Source organism: Falco rusticolus, chromosome 2 (genome assembly GCF_015220075.1).
Source record: "Falco rusticolus isolate bFalRus1 chromosome 2, bFalRus1.pri, whole genome shotgun sequence".
NCBI classification, from domain to species: Eukaryota; Metazoa; Chordata; class Aves; order Falconiformes; family Falconidae; genus Falco; species Falco rusticolus.
In genome coordinates, this window is record NC_051188.1 from 97486435 (window position 1) to 97503976 (window position 17542).

Below are 17542 nucleotides of genomic sequence, written 5' to 3' on the forward strand. Positions count from 1 at the left end.
CTAGAGCACTTACTCCCTCTCCTATGTAAACGGGAAAGGAGCTTTAAAAATCAATGTCTGAAACCCCCACTTTGATTACTCTACAGTAATGACGGTATCTTTCCTGTCTAAGTGCAACATGGATGCTTTTCATATGTCTGCAACAATAACTGTTTCATATCCCATATATATTTTTGTATTCCCTTCCCACCAGTGCTAATATTCCCTGTGCTGTGTCATGTGTGAAGGCAATGACACTATATGCAGCTGCTTGTAACAACAGAGGACAATGATGCAGAGTGTCATAAATTTTTTTGAGCAGTGGAAGCAGAAAGCCTAACACGATCTCTCACTGTTTAGGTTCATTTCTTTGCTATAAAATTTATAGCATCTTTCTTAACATAAATTTACGAGAACCCCATAAATCTTTATTTTTGCTTGCACAGACTTTGCTTTTTATGCCATTTGCATTTTCCTGAAGCTGACCCAAGAGTAGGCACATGGCATTTGTATCATACATAAAGGCTCGTAGTTGTCCATAAAAAGTCAGCTTTAATAACTAGGAATTAACATTTTAAGTGAATTGAATTTGATGTCAACTACCTGGTCTTACTACCCTACTTTTTTGAAACCTGTGAAGAAAATGACATCTTGATTTGTTTGGGTTTTTTTTTCTTTTTTTCTTAAAACCGTTTAAATCACAATTAAAAATATGCCTTTATCCAAGGACTATTCACTTGTTATTTATTATTTGAAGCACACATAGAACTGTGTTCATGAAGGTGGAAAATTTATTATAAGTTCTCCCTGGCTGTACGTAAAAATGTTAGTTTCACTGGGAGATACGGCAATTATAAATGAGGATAGAAACCCTGAGAAAAGCAAAAATCGTAATATCTTTATGTTAAATCTGTATTTCTTCTTAAATGTTGATAAATATCTTTTGAGAATAGGTCAGTCACAATTTTAAAGTCTTGTAATTTGGAAGGATTTGGATAAGTTAGGACTTCAGGTCTCTGGCCCATGGGTTTTGGCTGAGATAGAGTTAATTTTCTTCTTAGTAGCTGGTACAGTGCTGTGTTTTGGACTATGAGAATAATGTTGTTAACACACTGATGTTTTAGTTGTTGCTAAATAATGGTTACTGTAAATCAAGGATTTTTAAAATTTCTCATGCTTTGCCAACGAGCATGTGCACAAAAAGCTGGGAGGGAACACAGCCAGGACAGCTGACCCACACTAGCCAAAGAGATATTCCATACGATGTCATGCACAGTGTATAAACTCAGGGGAGTTGTCCGGGGCCTGCCGACTGCTGCTTGGGAACTGGCTGGGAATTAGTCAGTGGGTGGTGAGCAATTGTATTATGCATCAGGGCTTTTTTTTCCCTTTGGGTTTTGTTCCTCTCTTCTTTCTCCTTTCTGTTTCAATTGTTTTTTTAGTAGTAGTTATTATTATTATCATAATAATAATAATAATCATTATTATTAATAATATTAATACTCTTGCTATTATTATTATTATTATTATTATTATTATTACAATTATTATTACAATTATTATTTCAATTATTATTTCAATTATTAAATTGTTCTTATCTCCACCCAGGAGTTTAACCTTTTTTTCCTGGTTCTCCTACCCATACTGCTGTGGGGTGAGGAGTGGAGTGAGTGAGCAGCTGCATGGTACTTAGTTGCTGGCTGGGGTTGAACCATGACAGTTAGATAGCTTATTTAGAAGTGAGGACAAGCTATGATGTGGGTTTTTTAATCAAATATAAATAAATAAAAAATCTGGTTTCTTACTGTTGTATAAAATCTTGGTTGATTTAGCCTCAGGAAGAAATGTTCCTTATTTAAACCCAAAACTTTTTTGTACTTTAAAAATCAGTTCATACAATGGATTAAATAAATGGTGTAAAAATCACACTTCCAAATCAAAGCTTCCTATATTCTTAAGTACATACATATATTTATTTTATATATATAATCACTGTTGAAATACTGTCCTATTACATAGATGTAAAGTGAAACAGTCAGTCTTAAAGTGGTTGTTTCAAGGAATTCTCCTTGAATATGTTGTTAATCTTCAAATCTCCCCATGTTTTAGAAATTATTCATTCTGGGAGGAACACACCAAGGAAAATAAAAATATAATTTTCTGTATCTCTTTAAAAAAAAACCACTCAGAAATATGGCAAATCCATGTTATCTTCCCTGATTTTACATTGAAATTAAGGATAGAAATACACAACCCAGAATATAATATCCTGTTATATATGCAACAATCTGTACCTAAAATAGCCTTTCTGTACTGTACGTATTACTGTAGAATGAGATAGGGAAGGGTGGTCTGAAATCTTCATCTGATTTCCTTGTGGGATGCCTTTTTGCGTTGCTCTTACTAAGGATTATTATTAAAGTGACTATCCCAAACTCTTATTGCTTAAAATATTAATATTACACCATTGACTATTCTATAGGTATGGAACAAGGATGTAGCATTAGAATTTTGGCAACATTCAGTAAATGCAAAGATGAAATACAAGTCATGCCTGGCTGAAAAAAAAGATCTTGAATCTCTCCTCACTTCTCCCTCTCCCTCCTTCCTGCCCCCATGTATTACCTATGCTATCTGTTGTTATGAAGACATATTCATGAGAGCTGATGACCTGTTCTAAGTAAGATCTGTGAAGAAAATAAAGTAAAATAGAAGATATTCGAAAGATTTTAGCACACGAAATAAAATCAATCTGTCAAATTAACTTAGAGTGAATTTTTATATCTTTACTCTGAGAAGTCTGTCACAGAGATAACAAGAAACAGTAGGCTACTCATTAGGAGCAATATAGAAACCACTGTTTGTCTGCCTTGTGTATTTTAAAAACCATAGTACCATAATCTTAAGGCCGAAAATTCTCAACTGGCTAAACTGTCATATCAAATATATTGTATTGTGCTGTGTATTTGCTGTTGTGTACGAATATGGAAGATCGGAGGCTGCAGAGGAAGAAAAAGGTGGGAGGAGAGAAGGGGTGAGAGAAAAGAAGAAAAGAACACTTTTCCAATGAGGAGATGGAGAGGCTGTCTGCAGAAAATTATTTCAGTCTCTGGTTCTAACTACAACTGACTCAGTTTCTGCCCAGTGCTTCTGAGCTGGTTGCAAAGACTGAGATTTTCAGGTGGCACTGAAACCTCTGTCCAGGACTCCAAGCTGTGAGGAAAACCCATGCACAGAAAGAAAGAGTGAGCAGAAGGCAGTGGGCTTTTGAGTGTCTTCAGTGAGAATTTCCACCAGACAAATTTTGTGTTAGGCCTGTTATGCTCCAAAACAAGACTTCCTTAGTGTCTTTTTCAAAACACTTTACTGGGATAGATACACTTTCTCTTACTTCTACTGGGTAGAAGCACAGAAAAGTTACTTGAATACATCAGCCCTTGCACCTTAGCGTATCAGTTTTCACAGTTTTTGTTTGAAGTAATCCTCAGCCAGTGCCATTCAGCAGAGCTAAGTCCTTCATTACAAAAAAATCTGGCACCATTACAGAACAAGAATAACGAAATATCTGCAAAGTTTTTATTAAAAAACTAGATCCATCTTTATGTGATTCTTAAATTAAATCCCTAGACAATCCCATCTCAGTCACTGAAAGTTTTATATCACTTTGCCTCGTAGAAGATGCCACAAAGATTTTAACACTTAAATTCAGTAGGTCAGTGTAGAAAATGTATCACTTTGTGGGTACGTTTCAGTCATTCTCAGTCACACAATGTCTTAAATTCAAAGACAGATCTCCTACAATTACAGTTTCCTCCTTATCTTGGTTTCGCATGAGGAGTACAACCATGCAGTGTGCTTGTTGAACAGATTTCTCTTTTTCAAGTGACACAAAGGAAAATACAGTTATTATTTCTTAGAGATATACAAAACCTCAACTGAAACATCTACCTACTCTGAGGCACAGGATGTTATATTTTCCTTTATTGAGTTGATACTGAATGAAAATTTCCTCAGTTCACCTGCAAAGAAATTTGGACTATATGGAAGGATACTTTTTTTGTCAGAAAACATTGAGGAAACTGTAAGGTTTCTCCCTGAGTTAGCCAGTAGAAAGTTTCTTCTGCTTTCAGCCAGACTAAGATTTAGTTCTTAATTGCCAGTCAGTTTTTATGTCTTTATATCAATAGTATTTAGGAAACTGTAAAGATATTTTTGAAATCAGTCTAACAAAATCTTTAACCTAGTGAAGGTTATATTGTCTTTGGAAAAGTCTTACAAAGCTTGGTATTTCCCTTTCTGTGGGTTTTGTTGTTGTTTTGTTTGTTTGTTATTGTTTTCCTATTTAAATTTTAAAGGAATAAGGACTAGCTCTTCAGTTCCTGTGGGATGTGCTGGCTGAATAGCTGTTGAGAATAGGTTGGTACAAGAACAATAAGAGCAGAACAGCTATGTGCTATACACCTGTTTAGATCATTAATTGAAGTAAGTTCAGCAAATTTTAAGTGTTTCAGCACTTTTCTGTCATCACGCCATAAACCTTTCTTTTGTGTTTATCAAATATGCCAGTGTTAAAAATCACCTTCTGCAAGAAGTAAAAAGAAAGGTAGGATAGGATAAAAAAAAAACCAAAACAAAAAGACCACCACAAACTCAAACCAAAAGAAAACATCTTGAAGCCCCAGAAATATTTTAACAAACACAGCATTTGTTGCTAACTCAGATACAATCCACAGATCTAAGAGGAAATAGCTCTTTGTCTTTTCTCAAAATTATCAAGGCTTCCTTATTCTTCACCTATGAAAAGAAAACTTGCATATATAATTTTCTCTTCTCTGTCCATTCCCTGCAGCTGAAACCATAAAGTCAAGAATTTGTCTGTACTTTGTTGTATACTCAAATCTGCCTGAGAAATCAAGAATATTAAATGTATAAAATAATCCTTCCTGTAGTTCTTCTATTAATCTGTCCTTTATGGTCACTGAAAACAACTTTTTTGCGTGTGCGTGTGTGTGTCTGTGTGTCTGTGTGTCTGTGTGTCTGTGTGTCTGTGTGTGTCTGTGTGTGTGTCTGTGTGTCTGTGTGTGTCTGTGTCTGTGTGTGTGTCTGTGTGTGTGTCTGTGTGTGTCTGTGTGTCTGTGTGTCTGTGTGTGTCTGTGTGTGTGTCTGTGTGTGTGTCTGTGTGTGTCTGTGTATCTGTGTGTCTGTGTGTGTCTGTGTGTGTGTCTGTGTGTCTGTGTCTGTGTGTCTGTGTGTCTGTGTGTCTGTGTGTCTGTGTCTGTGTCTGTGTCTGTGTGTCTGTGTGTCTGTGTGTCTCTCTGTGTCTGTCTGTGTCTGTCTATGTCTGTCTGTGTGTGTGTCTGTGTGTGTGTGTGTCTGTGTGTGTGTCTGTGTGTCTGTGTCTGTGTGTGTCTGTGTGTCTGTGTGTCTGTGTGTCTGTGTCTGTGTGTCTGTGTGTCTGTGTGTCTGTGTGTCTGTCTGTGTCCGTCTATGTCTGTCTGTGTCTGTCTGTGTGTGTGTCTGTGTGTGTGTGTCTGTGTGTGTGTGTCTGTGTCTGTGTGTCTGTGTGTCTGTGTCTGTGTGTGTGTGTGTGTCTGTGTGTGTGTCTGTGTGTGTCTGTGTGTCTGTGTGTCTGTGTCTGTGTGTGTGTGTGTCTGTGTGTGTCTGTGTCTGTGTCTGTGTATGTCTGTGTGTGTCTGTGTCTGTGTGTCTGTGTGTGTGTCTGTGTGTGTGTCTGTGTGTGTCTGTGTGTGTCTGTGTGTCTGTGTGTCTGTGTGTCTGTGTGTCTGTGTCTGTGTGCTGTGTGTGTCTGTGTCTCTGTGTCTGTCTGTCTGTCTGTCTGTCTGATGTGATCATGAGGCTGAAAAAGAAAGGAGAAAAACAAGCATCCCTTAAAAAGAGGTCTGTCTCCCAATGAAAGCTATGGGAAGTGGTATGAGTTACACATTGCACTAAACTCTGTCTTAACTGATAATATCATTACGAATTGGCACCTTTTAAACCAAATGTGTTAATCAATTGTCTTCCTCACCAGTTGTTGAGAACACTTTGTGACTAACAAAGATAAAGACACTGTGTGCCTTTGCAGGGGGTATTGTACAGACGAAAAACAACTCAAAAAATGGCAAATCATAAGATAAGAGAAGCTTCACATCAACTGTTTTATCTTTTCCTGCTACACCCATAGCTCTTCCTGCTAACTCACATCCTCACACTTGCATCTAGTAAAATCTGTACAGAACAATTCTTTTCAACATAGTCAGAATGCCAGTTTATGGCACAAATGATGATTTACCAGCAGGCAGTTCTGACAGATCCAGATGTATCAATGTGAAAACGAAAGCAGAAGAGAGCTATTGGTGTTGAAAGAATAAGACTTTCCTTATTACACAACTATGAGAAAGAGATTCTTTTAAAGTGAATAATCCCCTTTGAAGTTTTTTGCTCAGTAAGAAGATAGGAGTTCCAAAGTTAAAAAAAAAAATACACTGGCCAGTTTGGTGGGGTTTTTTCTGGGGGGGGACTTTCTGGTGGTTTTTTTGTTTGTTTGTTTTTTAAATTAGCATTTGACAAGCCATGCATCCATGGACTTGTGAGTTTCAAGGTGGTTGCTCATCTCTCCCTCTTGACAGGATTAATGTAAAGTAGTACCTACATTTCCATACTGTAGAGAGAAGAAGGGTACCAATATTTTACTGTAATTTTGAACGATGGTCAAGGCATGGACCAGAGAAAAAGGTTTTTAATAAATTCTTATTAATTAATGTTTGGAAGCCTTGGTTTACTTGGATCAGTGCAAAATCTTTCAAATTTGACAAAGAAGATTTAATAAACTGTACCATGTAAAATAATGTTGCAGCTACTCTTATTGATGAACAGGTTTTGCTAGCAGTCTGTTTTGGTTTTGCTGTTCAAATTTTACAGTGAGATAAGATCAAAGCTCTTAATAGGATGAAGAAATATGTTGTAGAATAGAACAGAACACAGTCAGATTTGGTCTCCTACTAGGAGACTGATGCTATGGACCTATGTGGCTTTTCAACGGTACACAAATATGTGAAGCAACGTTGCTATGTCTGATAATAAAAGATGACAAAAAGTGAACAGTTGTAATAAATTAGTATCTTTTCCTTGAAATTAAAATAGAGATTATTTTTGTGTTAAAAATGAAAAATACTTGAAGAATTATGTCAGTTTTGGAAAACTGGAAAAGACTAAGGAAATTAAAAGTATTCTGTCCTTTTGAACCTTCTTTCCTTATCAAGAGAAAGACAGGTTATGAAATGCAGTATATTTTCCAGACTCTTCTTGTTCCTGTGCAGGTCACAAAAAACTGAGGCTGCTATTTTTGCAGTTGCCAGAGTTACATTTTGAGTAGCAGCAACTCTCTGGGATCAGCCTTACGTTCCAGGAGCAGTTGCTCCCTTCTCAGTGGTAGTTTTGTAGGAAAAGTCAAAACAGACTTGAATTATTAAATGTTTTCCTCTATCAACCTCACTCTGCTACTCACTTCTGCTGCCCTACCCCTTCTTCTGCCTGAACATCGTTTGATTCTTTCTTCATTTTGTCTTTTTCAAGCCTATTTTTACCCTTGATTTCGCTAGGCATATATAATTTGACTGCAATATAATGGAATACTGATTTTCTCTTGCATTCTTGCATACATGCAGAAATGAACATCTCAGATTTACACAAATTATATGAATCATCTTCCATTTTGAACTATATTTTGGCATTTATATACAAAAAGAACAAGACCGGAATAAAAATAAAACAGGGACAAGGTATCTTTTTATTTTAAAGGGGAGGATAGATAATTCGGTATAATTCTGTGCAAATATAAAACATTAATCCCATCAGGTACAAGAAAGCGATATTTTGTGTGCTCTGAAAAGGCTTTTTCTTTTTAAGGTTATGAAATAATTGGGTTCACAAGGAAACAAACAAACAAAAAAGATAAAAATAATAAATTAGTAGAGCAGCTATTTATGGATTTGACTTTATTTTTCATTGCACTGCAGTGTCCCCTTGCCTTCAATAGGGTTTGACTAGATTTACCCTTGCCTGCCGAAGAATTTCTCCCATGCCAGGAACCAATTCAGTTCACAAACACACAGCATGCAAGTACTCTGAACTCCTGGGAGCACAGAGGAAAGATTTATATTTGACAGAAGAAATCCAACCACCAGGAAACGAGTTTGGAAAACAGCTGTGGCTCTTAATATTTAAAGAACATTCCCATTTATATAAGTCAAATCAGAAATTCCTGAGTCTGCACTATTATGGTGTGTTGGTTTTTTTCTCTCCCAAGGATCTGGGAGCACATTCAGCATTGCCTTAGAGGGAATATTTTGATAAAGAGCCTGACTTATGCCATGTTCTGGGAAAGGAGTCAAGGAAACAGGTGAGGAACAAGGAGCATACTGTGTCTCAGTGATTCCCAGCTGTTTCTTCTGTGTGCTAGTGTTGTGGTTTAACCCCAGCTGGTAACTGAGTGCCACATAGCTGCTTGCTGACTTCCCCCTCACCCAGAGGGATAGGGAGGAGAATTAGAAAGGCATGTGAAAAAGTTTGAGATAAGAACCATTTAATAATTGAAATAAAATATAATGAAAAAGCAGTAACAACAATAAGAGTTATCATGAAAAGGAGGGAGAAGGATGACATCTAAAGGGAAGAGAGAAAAGAAAAGAAGTGATGCACAGTATAATTGCTCACCAGCCACTAATGGATGCACAGCCAGTCCCCAGGCAGCGATGGGCAGGCCCCAATCAATTCCCCCAAGTTTATATACCGAGTATGACATCCCATGGTATGGAATATCGCTTTGGCTAGTTCAAGTCAGCAGTCTTGGCTGTGTCCCCTCCCAATTTCTTGGGCCCCTCCAGTCTTCTCACTGGCAAGGCCTGAAAAACTAGAAAGTCCTTGACTTAGTATAAACATTACTCAATAACAACTAAAACCATCCGCGTGCTATCAACATTGTTCTCACACCAAATCCAAACCACAGCACTGCACCAACTACTCATAAGAAAATTAACTCTGTCCCAGCCAAAACTAGGACAGCTAAGAAATACTGTCAATTAAAAACATTAAAGAATGTGATAAACTTTAGTCAAAGTTTCAGCTACAGACTCAGGAATCTGTCTTTATATTCTCTAGTATCATCTCAAAAGTTTTACTAGCTCTTGGTGCAGCAGTCATCCAAGGCTGCACTATCTGTGTATACTCCCTGGAGGTGCCCACATTGCCACCAGTGGGATGAAAACATCTTTGACTACAACCTTGATTGCATGAGCTGAGTGCTAAACAGATAGGCTGCCTTTCAGCTTTTTTCCCTGTAATGCTCCTGAACCTTCATGCCAGTAGCTAACTGATAAGAACCTTCTGTGATAAATACTAGTTGTGAATTCAGAAGTGATATTTGGTATCAGAGAATTCATAAACAGTGCTAAGCATTGGTGAAAGCAAAATGTTCCAAGAAAATTCTATTTGAAAAGTATGTTGAATAAGTTATTTGACAAATAATATGCTTGTGAATTATTTAACAGTCTTCTAAAGGCCGTATTATAGCAGTGTTCCAGAATAGCCATACTTTCTTTAGATAACTGCAAAGAACTTTGCTAGGACTTTTTTGTTTTCTTGTATTTTCTTTTACATAAACAGCTTTGTGTGTGTCTGCTTTTAATGGCTGATAAACATTGCATTTGGCAATGGGATTACAGATTTTTTACATTACTATCCATTTACCGTATGTAAGAACTGATTCTTATCCTCTTTGATTTCAGTATTTTTTGCAATAGTGCATTTTATCAAGATGTATTTTGTCACAATTGCAAATGTGGTTATCAGGGATATCATATTTATGCTGCAGAACAAAATGCTTATCTGTACTCCTTAGGTTTAGATGCACATCATACACACAGCCAACACTTCTTTTTTGAATCAGATGGAAGATGCAAACTCCATTTAAATAGAAGTCCTCTAAGAAGAACTGTAACTTGAAGAAGGAAGTAGGATATATTTATGCTATGCTATTGCTAGCATGGTATCATATTTAAATACTGATTTGATATTTGACCAAAGGAGAACATTATATAAAATAAATAGTTAATTTCTTTCTACAGATCAGAGGGGAACTAAGTGTCCCAGCAGGCAGCACACTGAAAATGACATCTAGAACCATCTGGCCAATACAGAAACTTATGATCCTGCATTAGAAGTCATAGTTCTTTACAATACCCCTTCTCAGAGCTGCTTCTTCACCCACATACAGAATTGTTTCCTCAGGAGAAGTACCCAGAATAATTTTTGGAAAATGGAGTAGAACTGGACTTCATTTCCCATCAAACATCACAGGTGTCTGGAAGAACTTCCTCATCTCAGAACAGGCTCTCTTTCAGGTATTCTAGGACCTGGACTACAGTGGAAATTCAGAAGCTACCATTGCCCTCTCTTTCCTACTTTTTAAATCCTTAGACAGCTAGTCTGGCATGCAAAGAGGGTGCCAGGCTTCTCCTATTGAGAAAAGCATGTGTTGAACAAACAGGTTAACCTGTTTGCCTACTTTCAGTGTGAAGGGAGCAAATGTATAGCTAGATGTCAGGTTTAGCCAGCTGTCCAACCAGATCCATAACTCCCTGTTCAGTTGCTTCCATGTTCTGAAAGCTGCCTTCAATTTGGTATCTCCTTCTGGAGTGTACCTTTTTTTTCTTGTCAGACCAGTCATGTACTGCTTTTGCAAGCACTGTCAGTGCCCAGGCCCCTGTACATCATTGCTGGACAAGAAAAACAAGACTTAGTCGTTGGTGCAGAGGTAGGAAGAATATTGACTCTTGCGTGATTTTCTCTTCCTCAGGGTTAAAGGTGCTTTTCCTGTCATTAACTCCATGACAAAACTCTGAATAGGGGTAGTTTGAACTCTGAAGGAGAAGGAAAGAGTGGTGTGTTTCTTTTTTTAATAATAATTCTGAACAAATCATGATAGTTATAGACCAATGACCATTAAAGGCAAAAAGATTTCTCAGAACAACTCCAGTTGTGCACTATGATCTCTTTCCTAGCTACCTTTATTTATGGATAGTCTATTAATTTATTTTACTTTTTTTTTTTTTTTTCCCCGGGGGGGGGGGCACGGGAATGCTATGCTTTACTTTAAAAAGCAGGAAAATTCAAGAAGCAGTAGACACTTTAATTCACGGATACTGATCCAGGCACAAGACTTTACACTATCTTTTCTTGTATTGATGCATTCCAGCACTTCTGCAACTAAGGAGAATAAAGACATAAAAGGAAACAGAAAGCAGTTTTCTGTGCCTCACCCATCTAGGAATACAGAAGTCCTAAGTACTACTAAGCACTAAGTACTAAATACTCATATGTGAGGTGTAAGAACTGTTCACAATTTCTTTCCTTCATGTATTGCTTCAGTGCCAAATGACCATGGATGGGAGAAGTTCCTTTCAGTCGAAGATAAAAAATCAATAGGATTTGAAGATTAGAATGTACTGAATTGTGCTGCTGATTAAACAGAAATAGAGTAGCATCTAATGTATATCTACTTGGCCTTTGTAGCAATACAGAAGTAAAAAGATCTTACTGTTATATCTTCTAAATCAACAGGCTCACTATACAAAATGACTTCCAAAGTGACATCATACCCAAGAAATAAGGAGAGGGAAATTGTTTTTCCTTCTTTTTTGTTCAGATACTTCTTATAGTACAGCCGACAGAAATACTTAACTGTCATGTTCATGGAGGCACCACCAGCCCTGCCTGCCCCTGCCCAGCCCCCCCGGGGCTCCCCCACCCTGCCCAGGGCCCCCTGCCACCCCCCCGCCATCAGCCCCTGCCCCAGCGAGGCCGCAGCAGGGCCGGTCTCCAGCTCCCCCAGCCCCGCCCTGCCCGGCCATGGCCCCTGCCGAGCCGGGCCCACCCGCGGGCCCACGCCCCGGCCTCGGCCGGCCCCGGCCCCAGGGAGGTGCCCGATGCCCGGGGCAGCCTGGCTGGGGGACGATGGGCCCTGCCTGCCGGGCCCTGCCCTGACCCACCGTGGGGAGCCCCCACCAGCCCTGAGGGGAACTGACAAAAGCCTAAAGGTGTTTGCAACTTGAATTTGTCTGGCCAAACCTCCTATTATTTCATCTCCTAAAATAGCCATGATCTTCAAAGAATCATTGCACAAGGAGATGTCTAAGGACATTTCCAGGTTGCTTTTACACCATACCAGCATCTCCAGAGATGAAAGTGTCATCTAGCTGTATACAGCATCTCAGCAAGCATTTCCAGTTCTTTTGTAGAACTTGAAAAGGAATTAAAATGCTTCTTTCTATTTTGCTGCATTGCTTCGTGCCTGCAGGTCACAGCAGTAAGGCCCTGCCAGCAGAATTCACTCTTCTGCTGTGGAGAATCTTTAGTGTTGGATAATCGTTCTCCAGGCAGAAAAGACCATTAAATAGCCCATTCTGCTTAGTTTATAAAATAAATCTATCATAAGTGTTATTTCTAATGGCATTTTTGAAAAATTATTCCTGAGGAGAGACATGGTCATTAAAAATTATGCTGGAAGGGTGGCATGTGGGTCCTGGTGCCCTGAAGGACTTTTGCTGGAGCATCACTTTGCCTTTCAACTTGTGCAGCTCTGCCAGGGATGGATTTATGGATATTTATGCTCAAGGCACAGAGAAAACATGGAAAGTGAAAGAGGGTGTTGAGGTATCGCCAGAGGGAAGCAAGGTTGTTTTTTGTGTTTTTTTTTTTCCAGTGAATCTGTGGAGTGCAAAATGAGTAAATTGGAGATAATTCAAGTGAGACATAAATCTGATAAACAGGAGTTGCCTTTTTTCCAGTGGATCAATCTCTTTCAATTTCACCTTCCTTTCCTTCAGAGCCACAAAAGCTAAAATGCATCACTGTGAAACAAACAAACAAAAAAAAAAAAAACACAAGAAAAAAGAAGTCAGGAAGGAAAGTGCTTTTCCTCCCTTCTAGGGAGAAGGGAACAACAGGGGCAAACAGACACTGGCATGGATATTTGGCTTTACATGGGTAGCATGACTGAAAAAATAATAGAAGAGCTCATTACTTAACCTCCTGTGAAAACAACTGAGGAGATAATTCTTTTCAAGGAAAAGATAAATAGCATTCAGATAATAATGAATATGTAATTAGTTAATTAGTAGAAAAGACCAAGGACAATAACTTTATGGTTCATCTTAGCTAGTGGTCCTGAGGCAATTTAGTTGTTAATATAATGATAGCTTTGATTTCTATTACTATCTTAATGAACCTTAATACTTGCAACAATACTTGCAATTGTTTTCCAGTTTAAGGTTTCTTTCTGTTCAGAACAGAAAACATGTCCACAAAATTATGTGAAACATAAATATTTATATTAATGCTATAGTCTTACATTAGAAATTCGTCCAAGTTCTTGAGGCTGTATTTAATAATTAGCAACTGTAGACTCACTTACTACTGAAAATTGTTGAAGCAATACTTTTTTTGTTATTTGTTAAAAACTAACATTGCTATGCCTATATTTTGGAAATATGTACATTTTGGTATTTAATAGAAATTATATTAAAAAAGTAAAATCTGGCTTTATATACTTCTCAGCAGAAGATAAAAACAAGAAAATGTGTTGTCGTTCACCAACATTCACCGACAAGCCTGCCTGTTATTCCCTTCCAGAACAGAAAATACACTGGAAAACCATTCTTGTGCTGAACCAGGAGAGTAAAACACGTCTCACTAAAGTTTGTATAGGTATTTCAATGCTCCTGCCTATCTTGGCTACACCCAGAGGTGCCAGATGACCTATATTTCTTAGTTCAGTTAGGATATACTGAAAGACGTTATTCTTTCCAAATAACAAGATTTTAGGTTTTAGTACATATATGCTAGTAACTACCAATGCAAGTCTTGTTGAAAAATATGGCTTCCCCCCCCCCCCCCATTACTGAAATAAGAATACAGGGGAATTACTCAAACATTGAAAAATGTCCCAAACTTGAAATGTCTGCTACATTATAAGACAAAAACTAGAATAAAAGCAGTATTTCTGCTTAGCACAAGTTTCCAGATATTGGTGAGCTGCCATCAGAGCACTCTGCTAGTCTGATATGCACAGATATTTACCAGAGAGTGTTCATATGGTCAGCAGCATTGACACCATACACATGTTGGAATAAGAATTGAAAAATCACACTGAAAGTTAATGGCCATCCTCAGTTCTTGCTATGTTAGAACATACATTTACAATTGATTCCTGCATAATGTTTAAGTGGGACATACATATTTTGAATGGTACACATTTCCAAAACATAAGAGAATTTCAGGTAACTGTATCCATTTTACCATCATCTTATTATTTGCTGTCTACAACTCATCAGTCTCTCCCTGTGCCATACAGAATTTTTGCAGAATCTCTTTTCATATCCAGGTTTTAACACAAAAGCATGTTCAACAGTCCTCTCATTTCAAATATTCAGTTATATGCAAAAATATGGGTATCAATACAGTAAAAAGAATACAGTTCTGTGTGCAATTTGAAAATTGGCATAATTCATAATTTATCACACTGTCATCTCTACCATATTTTTGTTTACAGGGGATCTTTTACATTCACTGTTCTGCTTTTTGTCTGCTAAAACGTGTTTGCATTTTTAAATATATAGTCCTAAATGATTATGGCTATACTGTGCTGGCCTATTGAAACATGACTTAATCACATGAATGAACATAGTGTTCAATTTGTTTTTATACACAAAAACAATAGTGGTTATATAAAGTTAAAAACAGCCTTTCCCTTTTGGCTTTAAGTCTTTGCAAAACTATTTTATGAGCAATCCTAACAAGTCTTGAACAGCGTTTAACTCTTGGTCTGAAATGTGAATGAGCAGGATACCATTTTTTTAATGCTGTCATAATTTTAACAAATAACTATAGTTTTTAAGAAAGATTTGATCCTCAAATTGGTAACCAGTCAAGTAAAAAGATATAATACGTTATGTTTATATTTGAACACACTAAGAGCAAATTCACCCAGAGGAGAAAGTTTCTAAGTCATCTCCTTGTTTGTATAAGCTTACATACTACGTTAGGATGTCCATTTGCGTCTCTCCCTCCCTTAAAAATACTGAGAAGCTCAGTGTGGGGGCTCAAATACAATTGAAAATGTATTTTAAATGTATCTAAATTACATTGAGAGTGTGATTTAAACCCAGGGATATGAGAAAGTAATTTAGAAGAAAAGCTGAGAAAAGTTTGGTCTTCACTTAAGTGTCTCCATACATACAAAATCAATTTTGATTATTTCATTGCCACTGTATCACTTGTGATCACAAGGATTTAAAAAAAAAAAGTATTTTATTAAATAACTGGAAAGGGTTACTTGGAATAAAAGCAAAATATCTGCAGCTTAAGGCATGACAAAGCTCTATGATCCACTCTTTAAAAAAGCATTTTACATTATCAACTAATAGTTACCACTCAAACTGAGATAATGATGGGATTGATATAATAATACAATTATTATTGTATTATTTTATATATAGATAGATACAACAATACAATTATGCAAGCTAATACAGAATATCAGTTGGGATGATCAGACTGATTAGGAAGGTGAAAATTTCTGTTCAGATACAGATATTTCTTGATCCTTAGCAGTGAAAAAATGAAAATGTAGTGAATATTAACTCACTTTTTGGAGGGGTGGTGGGAAATCAAGTATGGCCACATGTTTTTTCCTGTTTGGTTTTTAATAGCCATATTAGCTTATTTGCACTTATATATGGTTGGTTTGTTCACTCTGTTTTTTTCCTGTGTGGTTTTATTTCTTGGTCCGTATCTCTTGCTTTGCTATGCTCTGTCAGGTGTTATGTGGTCCTTTTCCTCAGCAGGAACAAAGCGGTTCATTCAATATATTTTTCCCACACATGCTACAGCTGTGGGGACAGGTGGGCTGCCCCTGGGAAGAAAAGGGGCATAGAAGCATAAGAATCATTCAGGGCCAAGGTCCAGGACCAAGAAAACCACTGGCTACCTCTTACAGAAGTTTCCCTGTTGGGTTTAATTTTAATAGGGGCTTTTTTTTGGTATGTGCCCATCTCCCGGTCACTGCAGGTACCTTTCTCAGAGGTGGAGCAAACTTATTGAGTTAAAATGGAAGAGAACATTTGAGGACAAAAGAATATGAGAACCAATGCCTTTTTTCTTGAAGGTTTTGGGGCTTGGAGGAAAGTAGCATTTTTCCAGTTCTTGGTTTGAGAAAAGATGGATTGAAAAAATTTTAAAAAGTTTTCTTTTACTTAATTTCCAGCCTCTTCACCTGTATAAATTATAAGAAAATAACATTTCCACAGGGGATGGCAGAGGACATTGAAACAAATGAAAGTAATGTATTTTTCTGCTGTATGAATAGGAAGCCTCTGTACTGCTGGCGGTGAAATCTGTCTTGGATAGCTAATGGCTAGAATAACCAATTTTCTAGCCATGCAGGAATAAGTCTTGTTTATGAGGCTGAGCTGATACTGCAGCTGAGTGAGTGGCTGCAAGTTCTGTGTGTGGCTTGAACCAGGTTGTGTTGCTGTCATTGCCCAGCAGATCAAAACAATACAGGAAGGCATGTTCCTGACTCCAAACCAGGCACAATGGATCATTATAATTTTTACATAGATTATGCAAAATGCTTCTTTTAGACTAGCCCTCAGAGTCTCACAGTACTTGGCCAACCAGGGTTTTTTTTGATGCTGGGAGAACTCAGAGCCCAGTGGTGTTTGCGATCCTTGGTTATGCAGGAACTGTGGCATTTATGGGGGTTGCAATGGCTACATTGTACTATCCAATGATTCTTTACATAGACACCTTACGTATTTTCACAGATGATGTCTCTTGGGGAAAGGAGCTCTCAGCCTATCCATGTTTGAAGACCCTTGAACTGTGGGAAAACATAGTCATTGCAAGTTTATCTGCAGTGAGGGTTTATGGCATCTCTAAATCTGCAGCAGAAGCCATCTCCAGGAGGGCAATAACTTTCATTATCACTTGATACATTGCCACCTTACTTTGCAACACTGGTTTTGTGAAAAGCTGATGAATTGCAAGCATGATGTGCTATAAAGGGCTTTAAGCACAGAGGGTTATCAGGAGATATGCTAAGTGTGCTTATGTTTATTGGTCCCAGAACCAGAACTTATTTCTGGAACTAGCTGTTAACATGCTATAAGCATGATCATTAATTAATTGGTTGTTGTGTTCCTTGTGTCATCAAGTTTCCCAACCACAAGTAGAACCTCCCCTCTTCGTCCCTGTTTTGGAATTAAAATGTCTAGTTTTGCAGGGGCTGTGCTCTGTTCATATTCTTCTTGCAGGATATCAGACAGCTCTGTCAAATCTGCTATTTACAGTGCTTTTTTATTATATGAAACGTGCTGATTTCCAGTGTGGGACTGTGGGTACAAATAAAACCCAAACCAAAACAAAAACCCAAAAACCAACCAACCAACCAAAAACAACAACAAAAAAAACCCAACAAAAAAAGGACAAATCCAAAATGGGAAAC